We start from the raw sequence: 18,933 nt of genomic DNA, 5'->3' as shown, positions 1-18,933 counted from the left end.
TGATGTGTTATTTTCGCAATAGGACAGCCTACGGCAGGGGTCGGAACCAATGTCTATTCCCGTGAATCAGAGAGGACCCTACGTAGAAATGAGAGTCGGGAATAAGGAGCACCGTTTCATTGTAGATACAGGGGCACAAAAGTGTTTGATAGACCACCACTTGGTTCCGGAGATCCCACTGTCGGGGCAAAAGAGTGTTTCTGTAGGGTTCGCAGGTACACCGGTAATTAACCCAGTGTCCGAAGCTGTCCCAATTACAATAGGACCATTTACGGAACAGTGTCCATTTCTTCTGACAGAAAATTGTGGGGAGAACTTGCTAGGATTAAACTTGTTGAGAAAATTGGGTGCAGTTATACATTGTACGGCAGATGGGGTGTTCCTCACGATTTGGCCTCACGATGCACCGGTGACGGAATTTTTGTCAAAAGCGTTACCAGAAGAGCTAAGTAGAGTACCAACCTGTCTGTGGGCAATGCATGATAACGATGTAGGATGCTTGAAAATAGAGCCAGCAAAAATAACTTTGAAAGAAGGTGTTACATTACCACGAATTCCCCAGTATAAAATTTCTGTTGAAGGTGAGAAGGGATTAAAGAGTATTGTTACTGACCTGGTGAGATTGGGGTAGTTGCAGAAATTGCAGGTAGCACGTGCAACAGCCCGCTTCTTCCAGTTTACAAGAAAGGAGGCAATGAAGTACCATATTGTTTCATAATTGATCTGCGGGCATTGAACAAAGTGGTAGACCCACAATTCCCTTTGGTCCCAGATGTCACAACAATACTGACAATGATACCGGCCACTGCAGAATACTTTAGTGTAGTTGATTTGAAGAACGCGTTCTTTAGCATTCCAGTGGATAAAAGCAGTAGATATCTGTTCGCTTTCACTCTAGGAGGTCGATCATTCACATTCACACGCATTCCACAAGGATACACAGAAAGCCAGAGCATTTACAGCAGAGCACTAAAGGAACAGCTAGATATGCTAGAACTACCAACAGGTTGCGCACTCTTGCAGTACATAGATGACTTGTTACTAGCTGCTGACACAAAAGAGATCTGCAAAGAAAGTACTATATTACTATTGACACACCTAGTGACCCAAGTTTGAAGAAATTCCAGTATAATCAAAAGGAGGTGTCTTATTTGGGTTACCTACTTTCGAAAGAAGGGAGAATATTAACACCAGAAACGCATAGAAAGTATTTCTAGTATGCCTATTCCAAAAACTCAAAAAGGAGTGAGAGCTGTAATAGGCATGGCCTCTTATTGTCGGCAGTGGATCAGTAATTTTGCGTTGATTGTGAAGCTGATGATAAAATTAACTAAAAAGGATGCAGTGATGCCTTTACAGTGGGATGAGGAATGTCAGAAAGCGTTTCGAACAATTGAAAGTTGCATTATGTTCCGCGCCAGTTTTAGGCACACCAAACTACAAGAAAATATTTAGACTATTTGTGAGCGAGAGTGAAGGATGTGCATTGGCGGTTTTGACACAGGAACAAGGTGGAAGAAATAGGCCGTGCGGCTATTATTCTTCTGCGCTGGACCCTGTAGTGCGCACACTACCACGATGTTTGCGATCTGTTGCAGCGGCTGCTGGTCAGTGAAAACAAACGGAAGGAATGGTATTGGGGCATACTTTAATTCTGATGGTGCCACATGCCATAGACGTTCTATTAAAGAGAACACAGACGCAACACCTCACCTCTGCTAAACTAACAAGATATAAGCTCATCTTGTTTGCACCCAACATCCAAATTATGAGGTGTAGCACATTGAATCCTGCAGAATTAATGCCACTGCCCATAGCAGAAATTGGTGACAACGAATCACCACCCCATGATTGTTTAATGGTCACTGAAGAAGAGACAAAGGGAAGAGTTGATTTGAGCGACACCCCACAAAAAGAGCCGGATGGGGAGTTGTTTTGTGACGGCTCTTGTTTTAAATTACCTGATGGCACATCAACTGCTGCATATGCAATTACTACCCTAGAGAGTGTTGTAGAAAGCAGAAGAATCCCCTACAATTTGGCACAAGGCGCAGAAATAATAGCCCTGACCCGAGCCTGTGAACTCTCTGAAAATTTGAATGTAAACATATATACTGACAGTCAGTACGCATTCGGGGTGGTTCACAACTTTGGTCGACTCTGGGCTGAGAGGGGTTTCTTGACATCACATGGGGCCAGGATTCAGCATGGGCCTTTGATTGTACGATTGTTGTCTGCACTCACGTTTCCAAAGCAGCTAGCTATAGTGAAATGCGAAGGCGCATAAAAAAGTAACATGTAAAGTGGGAGAGGGAAACGCATTTGCAGACAGGATTGCGAAACAAAGAGCCACTGATTTGGGAAATAAAATGATGACAGTACAGAATGAGGAAGTACCTTGTATGATAGAGAATGGAGTTGCCACAGTCAAAGAAATGCAGGCTGAGGCCACGACCGAAGAGATTCAGGGGTGGGCTGAGGGCTCTGCTGAGTTAGATTTGGAAGGATGTTGGGTGGACAAAGAGACCAAAAACTGGATGTTGCCAAATTGTTACGTAACCGCAAAGGTTACAATGGCGCATAGCCCTACCCACATTTGCGCGAAGAAGATGGTACAGCATTTATCCACAGTATGGAAAAATGAGCACATGAGAAGTTGTGCCCAATAGCATCTCTGAGGAAAGTTGCATTTAGAAGTGTACCCAATTGCCTATGTGCATTTAGAAGTTGTGCCCAATAGCCTCTCTGAGGAAAGTTGCATTCAGAAGTGTACCCAATTGCCTATGTGTATTTAGAAGTTGTGCCCAATAGCCTCTCTGAGAAAGTTGCATTTAGAAGTTGCGCCCAATAGCCTCTCACCTACAGCTGAGAAAAGTTGCATTTAGAAGTGTACCCAATAGCATATGTGTATTTAGAAGTTGCGCCCAATAGCCTCTCTGAGGAAAGTTTCATTTAGAAGTGTACCCAATTGCCTATGTTTATTTAGAAGTTGTGCCCAATAGCCTCTCTGAGAAATGTTGCATTTAGAAGTGTACCCAATAGCCTATGTGTATTTAGAAGTTGCGCCCAATAGCCTCTATGTATTTAGAAGTTATGCCCAATAGCCTCTCTGAGGAAAGTTTCATTTAGAAGTGTACCCAATTGCCTATGTTTATTTAGAAGTTGTGCCCAATAGCCTCTCTGAGAAAAGTTGCATTTAGAAGTGTACCCAATAGCCTATGTGTATTTACAAGTTGCGCCCAATAGCCTCTCACCTACCGCTGAGAAAAGTTGCATTTAGAAGTGTACCCAATAGCCTATGTGTATTTAGAAGTTGCGCCCAATAGCCTCTATGTATTTAGAAGTGTACCCAATAGCCTCTCTGAGAAAATTGCATTTAGAAGTGTACCCAATTGCCTATGTGTATTTAGAAGTTGTGGCCAATAGCCTCTCTGAGAAAAGTTGCATTTAGAAGTGTACCCAATAGCCTATGTGTATTTACAAGTTGCGCCCAATAGCCTCTCACCTACCGCTGAGAAAAGTTGCATTTAGAAGTGTACCCAATAGCCTATGTGTATTTAGAAGTTGCGCCCAATAGCCTCTATGTATTTAGAAGTGTACCCAATAGCCTCTCTGAGAAAATTGCATTAAGAAGTGTACCCAATAGCCTATGTGTATTTAGAAGTTGTGCCCAATAGCCTCTCTGAGAAAAGTTGCATTTAGAAGTGTACCCAATTGCCTGTGTGTATTTAGAAGTTGTGCCCAATACCCTCTCTGAGAAAAGCTACATTTAGAAGTTGTGCCCAATAGCCTCTCTGAGAAAGTTGCATTTAGAAGTTGTGCCCAATAGCCTCTCTGAGAAAAGCTGCATTTAGAAGTTGTACCAAATAGCCTCTGAGAAAGTTGCATTTAGAAGTTGTGCCCAATAGCCTCTCTGAGGAAAGTTGCATTTAGAAGTGTACCCAATAGCCTATGTGTATTTAGAAGTTGTGCCCAATAGCCTCTCTGAGGAAAGCTGCATTTAGAAGTTGGACCAAATAGCCTCTGAGAAAGTTGCATTTAGAAGTTGTGCCCAATAGCCTCTCTAGAAAAAGTTGCATTTAGAAGTTGTGCCCAATAGCCTCTATGTATTTAGAAGTGTACCCAATAGCCTCTCTGAGAAAAGTTGCATTAAGAAGTGTACCCAATAGCCTATGTGTATTTAGAAGTTGTGCCAATAGCCTCTCTGAGAAAAGCTGCATTAAGAAGTGTACCCAATAGCCTATGTGTATTTAGAAGTTGTGCCCAATAGCCTTGCTGTGAAAAGCTGCATTTAGAAGTTGTGCCCTATAGCCTCTCTGAGAAAAGTGACATTTAGAAGTTGTGCCCAATAGTCTCTCTGAGAAAAGTTGCATTTAGAAGTGTACCAAACAGCCTATGTGTATTTAGAAGTGTGGCTAGTTCCAGTATGGTCTGGAATGCAGGGAACGTTTGGAAGAGCATGTAAACCCACCATATCACACCCCACGCTTACTCTCTCCTCTACATCACCACTCAAATAGAACACAGAGATACTATGACACCATTCGGTATAACTGTTCTCATACCAACACTTCTTGCTCACTCCCCATCACTCTAAGTAAACACCACTGGTTACACACCCCCCAGCCAGGTGTTCTCCTCAGGCCTAACGCAGCCACAGCCGGTCTGGATAAATCCTGCCAGAACGAACACATACCCCTGATATCAACCACCACACCTACCGCTAAGAAGCAGCTATTTCACGAATAACGCACCAGCTGCACACATACCCGGTGCGCACACGCGCCGTTTGACCCTCCCCACTCTCTCTACTGACTTGAACTTCGGTTCCCAAGGGCGTTCAACCTACCAGCGCCTTCAGACCATACCAATGGTATATAAGGCGCTATATAAGTGCAAAATAACATAACATAACATAACATAAAAAAGAATGCAGAAAGGCTAGTGCAGAATTGTATTACGTGCCTGCAACACAATGTAGGGAAGGGAACCGTGACTCCAGTAGGTAGTTTTGGCCCACCCTCTATGCCATTCGAGGTGATCCATTTTGATTTCATAGAAATGGAAAGGTGCCAGAACTACAAATATGTGTTAGTGGTGATTTGTGCATTTAGCAAGTGGGTGGAGGCATATCCTTTAAAAGACTGTACTGCCATGTCAACGGCAAAAGTAATGTTGAAGGAGTATTTCTCCCGGTTCGGGCTGCCCCGTGTCCTGTGGTCAGATAACGGCCCACACTTTGTGGGCGCAGTAGTACTACAGATCTGTGCAGGTCTGCAGATTGACAAGCGATTCCACAGCACCAGTCATCCAAGTTCTGCCGGGCTTGTTGAGAGACATAACGGTATCTTAAAGTCAAAGATAGCTAAAATCTGTGCTGGGAGCAAGTTGAGTTAGGTGGATGCATTGCCCCTAGCGCTATTGTGCATGCGCACGTCTGTGCAGGCTAAAACTGGGCTCTCTCCCTATGAAATTATCATGGGGAGACAGGCAAATGTATGGTGCGCACCGCAGCCCAAAAGTTTATGTGAGGTCGAGCATTCTGTGTTAAGCACGTACTGTGGCCTTTTAATGCAGAAGTTGCGTTTGATTCAGCAGCAGGTGCAGGAGGCGTTACCAGTGCAATACACCGGACCGGGGCACGCGCTGGAGCCTGGAAGCTGGGTCCTGATTAAAAACTTTCAACGGAAGACATTAGCACCCAGGTGGCGCGGCCCCTACCAAGTACTTTTGGCGACACAGACGGCCATTCGAGTGGACGGTCGCAAGGCATGGATCCATGCGACACATGCCAAAAGATTCCCAGGACTGCTGACAACTTCTGACGACCAGAGAAAGGAAACGGTCTCGGAAACGAAAGAAACTGTTGCCAGTCCACTGCCACAGCATCAGCCTGAGCGAGAAGTGAAAGTTGAAACAAAGACTAAGCGAGAAGTGAAACTCGAAACAGAGCCTGAGGAGGCTGCCAGGAAGGGGAAAGGGCGAAAAGTGCCCCAACGTTGCTCAGCAGAAACAACATCACTGCTGAGCGACACAAACTCTGCATTGCAAACACGAGCAGAAACAACGCGTGTACCCCTTTGGCGCCCACCAGCTTCTGCAAACGCACCAAGGCCAGAGAAAGAAACTACATCATTGCCACGGCGCTCATCGCTACCCATCATTGTGCCGCAGGCTGACACTGAGCCTGATACTGGAAGTGCAACGGCACTATTCTCGGATCATACAATACCAGGAGTGAAACGGTATAATTTGCGGCCTCGAGAGGCAAAGTGATCCACAGATCATTGGTGCTTTTCTTTTGCCTTTGGTTCCACTCACGGACGGAGTAGGAACCAGGGGCGTAGAGGTGAGAAGTGTGAGAGTTGTGCAAGTCGGACAATTCAAGACTCACGGCTCCTCAGTGCGCTTATAATAAAGTACATGTGTCAGGAGCCAGAGCGGGACAAGCTGGATGCACATAGAACTCTGTCAATAAAGAACTGTTCAGAAATCGTCTGAGCAGTGGGAGAAAGAACAACTAATCTTGCTCGGAGGGGATAAGTGATCTAGGCTGTGAAAGGGCTGGCAGAATTGAACTGTGACATTTTCATTGAACTTTTGGCATCAAGAACGAGAGACAATTTGCGACGAACTTTGCCAGCAAGAAGAAGGACGATGAAGAACAAATCAAGAGCGGTTTCAGCCTCCTCCTGCACCCCTGCTGAAAAGATGATAGTTTTAGAGACTGTAAATTTAGGGGAAAAGCATGGTAAAAGGAATAAGGTACTGATTTGGACATTGGTCCTGTGTTCTCTAAGTATGGTAGTACCAACAATAATAGCTATTACACTATGGTTCCTGGAGTCCGCGCACCCATTAGAAACACTTTTGCTAAAAGCAGCTACTGAAAGCCCGGTTCATGTAATCACTGGTACTTTGTCCCCAATGGAAGAAAGACATAGAGAAGGATATGGCAACAATACATTGTTGCTCATCATGAACATGACCCATGCGGTTTTAAAGAAAAAAGATTGCTGGGTTTGTGCCCATTTACCACAGCACGGTGGGAAAGGGATAGGCTGGTATGTACAACCGTTATCATTAGTTTATTCATGTGAAGTATCATTGAGTGCAATGTTCTTTGGGAAATGGAACAAGAGTAGTACGGGTCAGCTAGATGAGACCAATATGAATGAATTTGAGGAAGTGATCATGAGACCTGTGGGTTGTTCCATGTTCCACAAAGCTCGCGTGTTTTCACCAGATCCCATGAGGAAAAATACACGAAAGACAACAAGACTAGATAGATTACATAGGCAGAATAGACCCACCCCGCCAGCAGAAGAAACATCAGTAATGACATTTCGAATAAGGGATGAATGGAATAAAGATGCTGTGCCCCCTGCCTATACAGTGGATTACAGCCCCAAAACTGCTCCCCTATGTTTAAAGAAAAAAGGTTCCTATAAAGTAGGAACATCTAGCAGCTGCCTGAACACAGTGGCTTTAAAGCACGAAATAGAACCCGTGTACGTAGGGGACCCTGTTTACTTTATATGTGGGGAAAAAGCATATCCTTGGTTACCTAGAAACTGGGGAGGTAAGTGTTACTTGGGTCTACTATTCCCAGGAGTGTTCCTCTTAGAAACTGCAGAAGTAGTGAGGCGGTTAAGAGGTAGAACCTGCTGAAGGAGTAGTGAAGATGGAATGATAGCAATGGATGTAGCCAAATCGTTTATACCATTCTTGGCCCAAATAAAAAACTCCTATAACATAAGGAAACTGTCCAGAATACTAAAAAATACAATAGATACAACAACAGATATCTTATACAACATGACGTTGGAAGAAAAAGGAATTAGGCTAATGGCACTACAAAACAGAATGGCTCTTGATATAATATTAGTTGATCGTGGGGGAGTTAAAACTGCATGCTGTGTGTTTATAGATGATTACTCCCCTACGATAGTTAAAGCAATCCGGAAATTACATGTCCTAAGTTCCACACTCTCTACTGAAGAAGGGGGTTGGGGGATAGGATCCTGGTTTTGGGGACTATTGCGGTCCTGGGGATGGAAGCTAATTTCGATACTAGTGGTGATACTTGGTATATTCATAACATGTTGCTGTTGCATACAATGCCTACCAATAGTTTGCACTGAGATAACTGAGGGGTGTACTAAGGGATGTATGCACATGGTGTCGAGAGGAAAACAAACGCATGGCCGAAATAACAGAGACACTGATGAAACAAAAACAGTAAAACAATTCATGGCTATAGACATTAATGATGAAGATGATGCTTATGATAGCATGAAAGGTTCAGACATAGATACCCCAGACTTATCCTCATCAGAGGAGGATACAATGAATGAATAAGACGTTTGGCATACGGCCAAAAGGAGGGTTTGTCAATCTGGAAAAATGAATACCCTTCATTTGGATGATAGACGTATCTTGATGGCCGAAGGCCAACCGTTTTATGCACAGAATTATAGAAATACAGACTGCTATGCTTTGACCAACAAGCGGCCATTTTAAACGTAGCAAGAATCACCATTTTGCTTATTAACCATTGCTCATTGCTTTCTGTCTAAACTGCTTTGCAGCCTGCAATTCTTGCGAATTCTGCCTACTCTGCTCAACTGTTAACATTGTTGTCTGAATATGAAAGGTAAGGCCGCAGGGCTGAGGAGTTCGTTGAAACTCCTCATGAGCAGCCCAGAAAGGAATGCCCACGCTCCCTCCCTCTCTGTAGCCTTGAGGGAGAGCTGCAGGGCATTTAATCATTTAATCATTTCACAGCTGCCAGCCAGTCTCGTACTGTGGTAGAATATGTTAGAATAAAGCAGCTAAAGGCTTGAATCATGCTCTTCTTACGGCCCCCCTTCACAAAACCCTTTAGAGCTTGTCGGCTCCCATGACACGAATAGCACCTCATACATAGCAAAGTTTGGAATGTGACTCTTCCCCCGTGTGCAGCTTGCTTCCAAGAACAGAAGCACCATGTTCTGTTCAACAACTAGAAGATGCCTCCACACTTTCTAAATTGCACATTGTTACTAGAATAGACATCGAAAGTGTCATAATTGTCATATTCGTCGGAAATGTCCATCATCATCCCGAGTTCAAAGAAACTCAATAAAAGGGGGTTGTTAAACATGTCATAGCTGATTGTATGATATGCATTTTGTATATATGTAACTGATGTACGTAATTCGCTCTCTTGCATCCCTCGATGTCTAGAGAATACATGTTGCGGGGCGTGAGACCACAGTTGGCCAATTGGGACTATTTTGCTTGCAATAAACCCTAACATTGGGAATTTGAACCTCGTGTCTGGCGCATCCTTTCGTGTATGGTTATTGCCTTGTTTCCATATCGCGAGGGACCCCTAAGGGCCCCTTTCAATTTGGGTACATTGAGGCAGTGTAGGTAGGACGATCTAATGGGTCAAGTGGAGGAGTGTCTTGAGAAGTTGTCGGTCAGGTATTGGGGGGCAGTATTGGCTAGGCATTTGTGGGTGATGACGAGTGTACGTAATTTAATTCTGTCCCTTACCGGAAGCCAGAGTGAGTCATTTCTGAATGGTGAAATGTGGCTGGATCGAGGTATGTTCAAGGCACAACGGAGGGTGTTGTTCTGGAGAACTTGTAGTCTGTTAAAATTGTGCTCGGTAGAGCCTATGAATAGGGTATTACAGTAATCCAGTTTGGACAAGAGTAGGGCCCTTGCTAGAGTGAGGCAGCTATTGGTGGATAAAAAAGGTTTTCAGGCGTTGATTACTTTTTTAGCATAAGCTGTTGTAGAGGCTATGGCATTTACTTGTTTTTTGAGGGAGAGGGTGGAGCCTAGATAGACGCCAAGGGTTGTCACCTCATTGGTGACTCTGATGATATTGCCATCGATGTTAAAGGATTTATACCTGGGGTCGAGTTTGCTTAGATGGACTTGAGTGCTGACAATCAGAGGTTTTGTCTTGTCGTCATTCAGGCAGAGGCTATGTGTGGCCATCCATGCCTGAATTTCAAGATAGATTTCATTAAGTTTTTCAGAATCTTTTTCATAGCAGCCTGTGAGCGTGATGAGGACCTGGGTGTCATCTGCATAATTAATGTAGGTGATACCCAGGCTGCAAAGACTATCAAAGAGGAGCTTAGTAAATATGTTATAAAGCATTGGTGAGGTGCAAGATCCTTGATGGACTCCACAAAGGATGGGAACAGGCTCGGCCACCGCAGAGGGGGCGAAAACTCTGGTGGTTCTATTAGTCAGAAAAGAATGGATCCAACTGGTGGCATTAGGGGAGAATGCTGCTGCGGTGGACAGGTGTTTGGTCAGGATTTGGTGGTCGACGAGGTCGAACACGCTGATAAGTCCAAAAGGAGTAAGATGGCCAAGTCTCCCTTGTCCCTAGTTTCATTCATTTGGATTTTTAAATCTAGTAAGGCTGTTTCTGTTCCATGCCTGGGTCTGAAGCCAGACTGTCGCAGGCCGAGGAGGTTATTGGCTTCCGGGTGTTGTTGAATTTGTAGATAGGCCAGGTAGTATCTTTAAGAGGAAAGGGACCGTTGTTATAGGTCGGTAATTTGTTGGTATGTTTGGGTCTAAATTGGGTTTTTGGAGAAGTGTCATGACCCATGCTTCTTTGAGATTGTTGGGTACTAGGCAGTCTTTAAAGGAAACGTTAATCAAGGTGGTGATGAAGGGTGCTCATTCTTTAGCCCCTTCCTTGATGATTGGAGCTGGGCAGGTGTCGCCCCGGCAATTAGAAGGTTTTAGACCCGCAATTATGTTTACCACCTCTTCAGTAGTGACTGGAGAAAAGTGGAACGTAGGGCACAAAGGCGGGTGCATGGTAGGCGGGTTGTGTGAGTGAGAGTTAGGGGCAAGGCTGTTCTTTTTTGTCTCAATTATATTTTGCAATAGTGATATTTTATCTAATAGAGCTTTCTGGATGTTCACGCACTAGGATTTGTCTTTAGTGCAGTCACCAGTGGGCGGCACAGGCGCCTCCAGTTCTCTTAAAATAGAGAAAAACTCTAGTACCAGATTTGGCATTTCGTATCCTGGTGTTTTTGTTGGGCAAATTGCACTGTTTTTAGGGGAGTAAAATTGATGTTGTATATGCCTTATGGCTGTAAGGCCGGATTTGAGTAAATGTCATAACTCACATACCAAAGTAATGTGGATAGCGAGCAGAGGCCCAGGAATTCTGATCATCATATTCTGTGGTACAGTTATTCTAATGCAATTATCATCCTTACACAAATTATGAGAGGCATTTTCTCCTGGCCCTTGAATTACTCCATTAAAGTGGCACATGAACTCTTATTGGCATGTTTTCTGACACATTCTTTTCAGTTACAATTATTCAATTTGGAAAAATTCCATAATGTCTGAATTTTTGACAGCCACATTAGTGATCAGTGATCCTTGTTTTTTGTCATAAACATGAGTTGTTTCCCAATGGCATTAAGCACTTTCTCTGAGAGGTACTGACAAATTATATGCCACGACCAAACCTATTGTTTATCCTGAGCATGCAAAGCTTTTTTTTGTGTGTATACACATTTTTCTCTCTGCGCAACAGTACTTCTGTTAGCTACTATGGCATATGTTGAATTCTTGGACTGGTTGATGAGTTCTCCTTATAATCACATATAAAATAATTTATATTTAGCCTATATTTTCAGAAAAAGAGTTGTAAGATGCTCCTCTTACATTGATTTGTAAAGAATTGCAGTGGTTGGGAAGGGGAAATTGCCTTTCAAACTCTTCATAGATGGTATCTCACTAACTATGCATGCTCAAAAAGTGGCTTACATCGTTATTAAGTTGCGCACATCGAAAATAATTTTCGCATAAAGAAAAAGCATTTCCGCACTTAGAGAAAAATAATTAGAGGGAACATTGCTGTACAGTACCTTTGGTTAGAAGAAATGGTCCCAGCTGGCATCTATCCCTGCATGGCTCTGCAGATCCTTTTTTTCCTGGGCCTCACTCGTGGGGACAAGAGGGAGGACTCCTGGGGACTCCTGCAATACGACGGGACGGACGGCACGGCGGGGCGGTCGGCGACAGAAAAGGACAAACTTCTATTCAGCGGCACTTCGTGGTTTCAGCTCCTCGTGTCTCAGAAAATAGCACCACTGCGGTCTCACGGATACCACTCTGGACTTTCCTCGCATCTGGGGACAAGCACTCTGTTGAGGTGGCTCAGGCTTGGTCAGTCCTGCTTACTGGGAGAATCTTCCAGCAGCTCGGGTCTGTCTTAAAAGTGATGCACTCCGTTTGGTGTTCCTCTCCCTGGCACTTCGGTTCCAGCAGCAGCAGCAGTGAAAGTACAGCCAGCTCCGAGAGGATGTCCAAACTAGTTCACTTTGGAGTTGATTGGTCCCACCAACTCAAGGGGAGAAGTCGTCCTTGCAGGGCTCCTCTAGTCGAGGCAAATTCTGAGCTTCAGCACAGCAGGGCTTCACTGGGCAAACCAACGGTCCAGGAGTTGCTCCAGGCGTCTCTTCCAAGTTCTTCTTCAGATTCATTCGTCCAGTGCTCGATTCTGCCCTCCAAGCCAAGAAGCCTCGCCTTTTATGCAGGTTTCTCCCATTCATTCCAGCCTAGCTGTCAATCACACACCAGTGTGGCTGTCCTTACCGAACAGCCAGCCGGTCAATCACCTTTGGGTGCATTCCTGTAACCAAGGGGATTAGACACAGGGAGTTTTGGGCACCTCCCTCACTTCCTGTCCGACATACTGGAGCAAGAGGCGGGCTTCACTCGTGAATCCCGCCAAAGACAAAATAAACAAAGGGACCAAACCTAGTTTGTCGCGCAGAGTAAATCTCAAGAAAGACCTTTCCAGCAAGAATTGGCGAAAAAAGAAGACCATGGCCATTTTGAAAAAATGGGCACCCATGGGTGCCTTACTGCAGCTGCGAACGCAGCCCGCGGTAAAAACACTCAATGGTAATAAAGTTAAACCACTGCCAACAGCCATTAATTGTAGAAAAGGTAACATAAAAATGTTACATAAGAAACTGGACAAAGGGGAGACCAAGTAACCCCTCCAGCACCCTATGGTATGATAGTCTGTGCTGGGTCTAGAAAGTTACAAAATGTAAGTAAAGTCCATTTCACTTCAATGCTCTTGGAAACAGTAGTTTATCCAAGAGAAGTTATTTAAACCTTTGGGAAATCTAAGAGACTTCCTGTGCCACTACACTGAAGGTGCTGTGCGACACAATGTAAAGATGATGCCTATGGAGTTTGTCAGACTCCAAAGTTACAAGAATCACAGAGTCCAAATCACAGAAAAATACATGAGTGGGAAAAAGGTCTCACTCTCTCTAGGTTAAAAATTAAAAAGTCCTAGAGTCCAGCAAAAGCGCTGGGGGTCTCTAAGGTAGAGAGGAATTAGCACATTCTCCCTAACAATGGGGTTTGTTTGAAATCTGGTTTAAGCAGTTTCATGCTCCTTTTTAGCATTTTCCAGAGCGTGATCTACCGCCTTTCCAAACAACGGGTTATCTTCAACAGGCATATTAAGTAAGGTTGCTTGAGTCTCCAGCTTAAACCCAGATTGTTGCCAACCAAGCTTGGCACTTTAGTATTGTATCCTTCCACTACAATTCTACCTGCATGGTCAGCTGCATCTAGATTTCTTTTTATAATATTGTTAGCAACTTGTTTGCCCTTGGTTACTGGTTTCAAAATCTGATTGCGAAGAGGTTCAGGGACCGAGTACAGCCGTGATTGGACCTTGTCCCAGAGTGTTCTATTACAGCTGGAAAGAAGAGTGGTATTGTTAGCAATACGCACTTGATATGCAGCTGAAATCGCCACCCTTTTGCCTAGGGCGAAAAGTGTTTTATTCTCTTTTTCAGGAGGAGCTTCTGTGGAAGCTAAGGGAGTACCCGCCCTCTTGCGGGTGGTAGTAACCACCTGTGAGTTTGGTTTTAGGTGACCGTGTATGTATCAGGTCAGAGGGTGCTGGGTGAAACGTTTTTTTCCACTCAGATTAACAGCTGTGGTGAGAGAAGGTGTTTCTAAAGAAGGTTTTATTCTTTTGGACACTGACGGAAGCAGAGGAATGAACTGTCCTATTGAGGTCTTTTCTTTTAGCATCTCATCTACAAAATCTAGATCTTGTATCTGAATTTTGAAGTGGTCTGGTGCTTTTTAAGCAGATCATTGTATAAAATCTGATCATGTACAGGAGAGTGATCTGTAGGTGAAGTAATAAAAAATGTGTTGTCCTCATTACAAGGATCATCAACACAATATTGATCACCAAAATACTGATCCTCCTCATAATCAGTGTTATCCTGATCTAAATCAATGACCTCTTCTTCTGTAATCCTTGCATCATGGGGTTGTAAAAGGGCATATGCATGTAATCTAGAGGACTTAGAGGAAGGCTTTTCCCTGCCTTAGTTCAACCTGTTTTTGATTGTATAATTGTACAATTGGTTATTTATAACACGCTTAATACCGAAGAGGTTTCTAAGCGCGGACCTGGGATTCGAACCTGTGTTGCGCTGCAGCATCTTGCTTCCAAGACGAGCACGTTGCCACTGAGCTATACTAACCATGGCACTGCCCGTGATTAAGTGGCTATATCTCCATAAAATACACAGAGGATGAGACTTTGTCCATAGTTTGTTGAAATATTTCCATTGTCCAAGAACCTGTTTTAGGTGCTTCATGAAAAGGGTACATAACCTCTTCAGGGTTTACATGTAGGATTAGAATGTTAAGCTTGTGACAGAGATGAAGAGGGCTCAGCGTAGTGACTAGGTTTCGGCACTGTATGTATTCTTGTTTGTGAAGGAGTGTATTTAGACAGTTGTTTTAAAGACGTCAAAAGTGCACTCGTTTTCGATATACGTTCGGGAGCCTGAACACTGGAGGAAATGGGTGTTGGTTTCATCACACGTTAAGTGACATGCGCTGTTGAAACCTGTGTGTTTTTTATGCACAGAAGATTTTTCACTTGATGCAGTGGTCTCCATAGCGATGCGGTCGGCATGTCTTTCAGAGGGCGGAGACTGGCACTTGGGAAGCTGTAGCTCCCATTTAATCTTCAGCTGCACTTTGTGTACTGGATTGTTCCTCCTCTGACTCTTCGGAGCCCGTTGGTACACCTATAGAAGCCTCCGCCTGCACGGCTTGGGCTGTCCAACGTTTGATCTGCTGATCTTTATGAGTCTTTGGGCAAAAAAGTTGACAGGCAACCTAGCGTTTTTGCACAGTGATCCCTAGGAAGGCACTGATTACACACTTTATGAGTGTCCTTCCAGGGGTACTTTTTATGGCAGGAGGGACAGAATTTAAAAGGAGTGTGTTCCATGATAAAATAATCTAGAAAAAGTGTTAGAAGAAAGGAGGGACAGAGAAAATGTAGGCATTCTCTAAGAAACATGTTAAATGTAACACCCCCTCTTTCCCTACTGTGTAGGTCAAGGCCTAAGGTAGGCCGAAGCTGCGACGGTAGTTGATGAGGAGACTGCTGTCGATGATCTTTGTTAGTTGTGAAGCGCCGTCCAGATGAGATAGCAGCGTTGTTTGTCGAACAAAATATTTAATTAAAATTAATAACAAATTATGTCTATATAACTACAAGCCACGCAACATGAAACCAAGCACTATGGCGACCACTATGGCAAGTCATGCAATACTCTCCACATACCACTAGCCTATGCAAAGCATGTCATTCTAAGCAAATCCACAAGCATCAGAAGAACAAGTTACTTCTTACCTGGTAACGTTCTTTCGATGGGATGTTCCTCCGACGTATTCCTTATCTTTGATCATTCGTCTCCAGCTTGCTGGCCTCCGAAATCTTTTCTCTCTGTAGAGGGCGCTGCGCGTCGACGTCCGCCAAGTCGATATCCCTCGACAGCCACCATATCGGCGCCGACGTCACCATGCCCATAAATAGCCATGTGCGGCATCCGTTGCTCAGTTCCGTTTTGTAGCATAAGGTTAGTCATGCATGAATTGAAGGAGCGTAAGCTGCAACCACAAGGGAAGTATTACTACTGGGGATGGATGGGAGGGGCGATAAGGAATACGTCGGAGGAACATCCCATCAAAAGAACGCTACCAGGTAAGAAGTAACTTGTTCTTCGAAGGGATTGTGTCCTCCGACGTATTCCTTATCTTTGATAGACTCCCATAGCAGTGGCATGTAATTGGAGGTGGGAGTAATAATGTCATCTATCCCTTTTAGGAATGAACCGCATGTAATACAGCTTTTCCAAATCTGGTCTCTTGACTAGCGGAGGAATCCAGGTTGTAAAATCTTGTGAACGTATGTGCGGATGACCATGTGGCAGCCGCACATATGTCTCGGACCAGTACACCTCTTTGGAGGGCCGAAGAGGCTGCGATACCCATGGTTGAATGAGCCCTAATATTTTGGGGTGGCCCTTTCCCTGCCAGTTTGTAACATTCCAGAATGGCCAAAATAATCCACCTGGAAATGGTCTGTTTTGTTATGGGTAGTCACAACTTGCGACCTGAGTATCCTACAAACAGTTGGTTTGCTTGCCTAATCCTAGCCAGTCTGCTGATGTAAAAACTCAGAGCTCGCCTTGGGTCCAGCCTATGTAGCCTTTCTTCCTCTTTCCCCGGATGAGGAGGAGGGTAGAACGAAGGTAAGGTAATTTTCTGAGAAATATGAAATTCAGAAACCACCTTTGGGAGGAAATTAGGCTTCACCTGTAGGACAACTTTGTCCTTATGGAAAATTGTATGGGGGGGTTTACAAGAGAGAGCTTGTAGCTCGCTCACCCTCCTAGCAGATGTTAGTGCTACCAATAGGACAGTTTTAAGCGTGAGAAATCTCAGCGAACAAGAGTGGAGTAGTTCGATTGGAGTACCCATTAGGAAGCTTAAGACTAAATTTAAGTCCAATAAGGGAACTTGGAATGGTCTTGGAGGATAAACATTAGTTAATCCCTTGAGAAATTGTATTACTAGAGGTAGTTTGAAATACGATGGTTCCTCCGCAGTGCGCTTGAAGATTGAAAGCGCTGCAAGATAGCCTTTTACAGTGCCAACTTGAAGGCCTGAGTTTGTCAAGTAGAGTAGAAACGATAACACTGTTGGTGTACCACATGAAAAAGGGTCGATATTCCCTTCTCTACACCAGCTGCAAAATTTGTTCCAACGGCAGCGGTATAAAGACTTTGTTGCTGGCCTTCTGGCCGAAAGCAACACCTCCATGAAGTCATCAGGGAGGTCCCAATCCTTGTACCTCACCCTTTCAGAAGCCAAGTTTGAAGGTTGAGGGTTCTGATATCTGGATGGAGAACCTGACCTCCCTTCTGCAAGAGAAGGTTCTCTTTGAGTGGAAGACGGATTGGAGGGCAGATGGACATATCTAGAAGGTACGGGTACCACGTTCTCCTGGCCCAGTCCGGGGCAATTAGGATCATGGTTTTCCGGAATCTTCTCAACCTCCTGATCATTTGAGGAATAACAGGGACTGTGGAAACGCGTAAAGGAGTGGGAACTCCCAGTCCACTACGAACGCGTCTCCTAGAGCTCCTCTCGGGGGAAATTCCCTTGAACAAAACAGATCGCACTTCCTGTTTTTGCTTGTGGCGAACAGATCCATCTGAGGGGTTCCATAAGGGCGAAGATCTCTTGAAGGACTTCCTGAGCTAGCTCCCACTCGTGGGAGACTGTGCTCTGCCTGCTCAGAGCGTCCGCTGTCAAGTTCTTCTCTCCAGCTAGGTGGACTGCCGATAGAGAGATTCCTTCCTGAATTGGCCAAAGCCAGAGCTGCATTGCCTCTCTGCACAGTGGCAGTGACCCTACGCCTCCTCTTTTGTTGAGGTAGTGCATGGCCACCATGTTGTCCGTCATTATCAGGACATTTCTCCCCTGTACTGATGGCAGGAAAGCTTTCAGCGCTAGTCTGATTGCTCTCAGCTCTAATAGGTTGATATGTAGTCTGGACTCCGATGGAGACCAACGACCGCTGATGGTCAAGTCGTTGGCATGGGCTCCCCACCCCGTGAGTGAGGCGTCTGTGACTACTGTTATCTCCGGCCATGGTTGCCAAAACAGTTCTCCTTTCAAGATGTTCTCTGGATAGGCCCACCATTGAAGGTCGTGTGCTACCTCGTCCGGAATCCGGAGGAGATCTGTCATTCTCACTGAGAATTGCGACCACTGAGTTCTCAGTGCCCATTGAAGAGATCTCATTCTCAGGCGAGCCTCTGGCACAAGGAAGATGCAGGATGCCATGAGGCCTAGCAACCTCAAAAAGTCGAAGGCTGGGAGACGTTGGGCATTTTGGAACTTGTTGACCATCTGCAGAATATCTTGAGCCCTCACCTCTGGTGGCGTGGCTTTTCCCAGGGAAGTGTCCAGGACCGCTCCAATGAACTGGAGTCTCTGTGATGGTATCATCTGTGACTTCTTTAAATTGAGGGAGAAGCCCAGTTTGTGAAGGAAGTGGCAGACATAATCTAGCTGGATCTGAGCTTGCTCCGAAAGATACAGCCCTGATCAGCCAATCGTCCAGGTAGGGGTAGACGTGGATCCCTTCCCTCCTTAGACTCGCAGCCACAACCGACATTAGCTTGGTGAAGACCCTCGGGGCGGAGGTCAGCCCAAATGGCAGAACTCGAAATTGATCATGAGAGTCGCCAATTGCGAACCTCAGGTATTTCCTGTGTTTGAGATGGATTGGCACATGGAAATAAGCATCCTGAAGGTCCAGAGATACCAGCCAGTCCTGGAGTTGGAGGGCCTGAAGGATCTGAGAGAGAGTTACCATCTTGAACTTGTCCTTCCTGAGGAACTTGTTCAATTCTCGTAAGTCCAGGATGGATCTCAGTCCTCCGTCCTTCTTTGGTATGAGAAAGTAGGGGAAGTACCAGCCCTTGTTCCTGTCCGCTACAGGTACCGGTTCTATGGCACCTTTCTCTAGCA

This window comes from Ambystoma mexicanum, chromosome 4q, assembly GCF_040938575.1.
Source record: "Ambystoma mexicanum isolate Mex_15411 chromosome 4q, UKY_AmexF1_1, whole genome shotgun sequence".
NCBI lineage: Eukaryota > Metazoa > Chordata > Amphibia > Caudata > Ambystomatidae > Ambystoma > Ambystoma mexicanum.
Note: the sequence above shows the minus strand (reverse complement) of the source record.